Here is a 4,400-nt window from a genome sequence, read left to right on the forward strand (position 1 = left end):
AGAATTTCACAGAACCATTCAAACAAATTCAGGTTGCAATCGAGCTTATAAGTAAACAGGAAAACTCCATTAAGTGGAAGTGTGTGTGTCCATTACAGGATGTCAAACCTTTAACCTGCGCAATTCCACGTTATCCTTCAGAAACATAGTTTTTAATTCCATGCTTAGTTTGGTTCAATGAGCTGATCAGCTGTGATACCAGCTGAGCAGAAAACACTGACCTTTCTCAACAAGAGCTGCAATAGGTCTAACAATAGACCTATTGCAGCCTATTGTTAAGGCTGCAATAGGCCGGCAGCCTTAACATGAAATTTCCCCTTGTGGGACTAGTAAAGGTATCTTATCTTATGTGTTTCTTGCTGCTAGTTTTATCTGAAGTCTTCTTGGATGTCTCCACACAAATGTTTGTTTGTTTCATATCCCAGTGTGACCTTGTTAAGGAACATACTGTAAATGCTGCCAGCGCAGACGTCTGCTGTTACTCTCCTCGTCTGTTCTCCTTTCATGTCCATTTGAACACATGACGGCTGGAGGCGGCAGCAGCAGGTGCTCGGCATCATTGCCGTGATGGATTGTGGTCACTGAGGTCACACGGTTTCGATGCTCTGCAGCCTTCAGGTCCTATCAAGATGAAAATGGAGAGACAGTTTAGTTCAGATAACAACTGTGTCTGAGTAACACACTGTTTCCAGGCTGCACTGATACTCACTAAGAATCAACTAAATAAACCCCATGCATGAGTGCAACTAATTCAACATAACTCAGTGGTTTAAAAAAACAAACAAACCAACCATTTTCACAAGTCATTTTCATCTTCATGGTCATCATATGTTAATTTGTGGTAATTCTGAGTGTTTTTATAACCAGTTTACATGTGTTTTGGGAATTTGGAGTATCTCTATGAATATTTAACATCAGTGTTTGGTAAATTTGAGTATTTTTATGATCTTTAAGGTGTGTTTCTATTTTATGTCAATGTGTGGTCATTTTATTTATTGCATGAATAGTTTGAGTGTCTCTGTGGATGTTTTACAACAGTTTTTGCTTTAATTATGTTTATGGTGGCTTTAAATCTGTGTGCAGCTATTCTGAATGCCTTTCTGACTATTTTATGTAAATATGTGGTCATTTTCTCTTAATTTGTGAACATTTTATGTCAATATATTGTTATTTTACATCTGTTTGTGATTATTGTGGGTGTCTTTCTGGCTATTTCAAGCCAATTTGTGGTGTTTTTGTTTGGTGTTTTACACTCACTTGGTGTTGGTTCACTCTGCGGTAGATTATCATTTCCTGTTCCTCATTTAGCCAGCAGATCATCATTTAGCATGGAAAGTCAGTTTATTGCTCTATTTTAAAAAAGCCCTCTGTAAAGCTAGAACATCTTATTATTCATCACCGATCGAAGGAAATAAGAACAAGCCTAGGATTCTCTTCAAAACTGTAGCCAGACTGACAAAAAGCCAGAGCTCTTTTGAGGCAATCATTCTTTTAACATTAACTTGTAATGACTTCATGAAATTCTTTACAAATAAAATTTTTAACATTATAGAAAAAAAAAATACTTGTAACCATCACACAGACATAGCATTATGTACAACTACTTTCAATAGCATTGCTATTTATGTTGACTCTTTTCCTTCAGTTGATCTTTCTGAGTTCAGGAATTACTTCCTTCAAATCACCGACATGTCTTTAAGACTCCATTCCCACAAGATTGCTCAAAGAAGTCCCACCATTAATTAATGCTTCAGTCTTAAATATAATTAACTTATTTTTAACTCCTGAGCTGCAGTGGTTGGAATCATATCTATCTAATAGACTCCAATTTGTTCATGTAAATGAAGGGTCCTCTTCAGGTTAATTAAGGAGTTCCACAGGGTTCAGTTCTAGGACCATTTCTGTTTGCATTATACACGCTTCCCTTAGGCAATATCATCAGAAGGTAAAGGATACATTTTCACTGCTATGCAGATGACACCCAACTTTATCTATCTATGAAACCAAATTCACACACCAATTAGTTGCACTGCAGGAATGTTTTAAAGTCACAAAGACCTGGATTACCTGTAATTTTCTGCTTCTAAATTTAGATAAAACTGAGGTTATTTTACTTGGCCCTGAAAATGTTAGAAATATGGTATCTAACCAGATTCTTACTCTGCATGGCATTACCTTGGCCTCCAGTAACACTGTGAGGAACCTTGGAGTTATTTTTGACCAGGATATGTCCTTCAATGCACATATTAAACAAATATGTAAGACTGCTTTCTTTCATTTGTGCAACATCTCTAAAATTAGAAATATCCTGTCTCAGAGTGGCGTGAAGTGGCTCAGAGTATCTATGGTGACTTTATGTAGTTTTGTCATAATCTTGAGTGTATTGCTTATTTTATTTTTTTGTGTTTTATTTTCTTGTTGTTGTTTTTACATCTGTGTGTATTTATTCTAATTGTCTTTGTGGATAATTTATGTCAATATGTGGTCATTTTGAGTGTCTCTATCATTATTTTACATATCTTTTCGGTAGGTCATTATTAGCACTGTTGCCTGGGTTCGAATCGACCATCTGGCCCTGGTCTTTCTGTGTAGATGTTGCATGTTCTCCCTGTGTCTTCCTGGGAGCCAAGTAACTGTCTTCTAGCTTAAATTACAGGCTATTTTATAGTTTAATAAATGTTCATATTCAATCAAGGTTTTTGAGTTTAAATGTGGATTTAGGCTGCAGTGTATGTGACAAGTTTTTAAAAACTGATGTTAAAGACGTGTTGCATGTGAATACTTCTAATAAAAAGCTATAAGGTCGAGAACGATGAGTTTTTTGGGGGCAAACAAGGAACAAAGGAGCTTCAGCAAACGCTTGGAGAGGAAACAGGGTCGACATGTCAAGCAGCCAGTGTTATAAATAATGTTAAACCACCTTAGAGAGACATCAGTAAAAGTTTGCCTTAGTTTAGCTGAAGAATCCTGTGGACACTTCTTTCCCTTCAGCAAACGATGTTCAATTTTTAAGCTCTGAGCTTCCAGCAATATCAATCAGAGCAAGATTTTCAGCATAAATCATTCAGCACACTTCATCTCTCTTTCTGTCCACGTCGTGTCCATGCTGTGCAGCTCAGCCAGCTGAGTCAATGCAATGCTCCCTTTCCTCCACCCAAACTCCTGCCAACCTTCACCCATACACCTGCACGTTGCAGACACTCAGAAATGAATTCTTCTGGAAAGGCCTCGGTCTCAGCGGGGGAATGAGGCGTTCAGTGAACCAAAAGGGCCTCTGTAACTAGCTGCTGCTTCTTCACAATGAAGAAAAGCTGGCTGGCTCATTTCAGCAGCAGCAAACATTCATCTCCATCCAGAGTGGAGGCGATTGTGGGATGTAGAGCTGGAGAAAAACAAACACGGCTAAAACTGCTAAGACAATAAAATGTTTCTAAGGACAAGAAACTAATTTCACTTTCTTCAGTTGGGTCCAGGAGAGAGGGCAGATACAGGGCTTGTTGTTGTTGTGTGTCTCTTTGTGGGTGTTGTACTTGATTTTGTAGCTGTTTTGCAAGCATATTTTTTCTTCTTTGTGGTCCTTTGTCAGTTATCATGACTGTGAATCTGCTGGGTTCACTTTGTGATTATTTTGAATCTGTTTGTGGTCATTTTGCCTCCAGTCGAGCTGGTTTGGGCATCTGATTAGGATGCCTGCTGGGTGTGGCATTTGGGTGTGTCCCATTGGGAGCACACGATGAACATGTGGCTCAGCTGGCTCCTCGGGCTTCTTCTTGAAGAGCTGGAGGTGGTGGCTTGGGAGGACATGTATGTTTAGACAGCTTGAACCAGGATAAGCGACAGAAAATGGAGAATTTTTTTTTTTTACATTTAGCATTAAGGTCAAAATAATTCTGCTTGGAGTCTGAAATGATTTCCACACTAATAAAAATGCTGCGACTGCATCTGAGACCGGTGCAGCTGTGTTTCTGCAGATGTGAAGGCAGTGTTTTTTCCATGCTTCTTCAAACTGACTGACATGCCGTTGAGTACACTTCAGCATTTCATTCAGCAAACTTTCAAAAGGTGAGCCATCACTGCATGGAAACGTTGGTAATTTCCAGTGAATTCTTAGCTGAACCAGGAGAAAAAATTACAAGCTGCTTTTTTTCCTGCTGAAAACACCGTTTGTAGATTTGATGTTGAACACAGGAAGCCAGGTTGTAATTGATCCTTAATATCATGCAGATCCAACATGTATATTTGAGTTTTTACCACCAGGGCTGGACTGGGACAAAAAATCGGCCCGGGCATTTTGACTAGAGACCGGCCCACCAAAAATGTGACGTCATTCAGGGGTAAAACCGCAAAGGATTCTGGGAACTTGTGGCAAGAGGTACTAGCGCATGCAGGCTTTCAATTGA

This window comes from Pundamilia nyererei, unplaced genomic scaffold (genome assembly GCF_000239375.1).
Source record: "Pundamilia nyererei isolate P.nyererei 1_Seehausen unplaced genomic scaffold, PunNye1.0 scaffold00048, whole genome shotgun sequence".
NCBI classification, from domain to species: Eukaryota; Metazoa; Chordata; class Actinopteri; order Cichliformes; family Cichlidae; genus Pundamilia; species Pundamilia nyererei.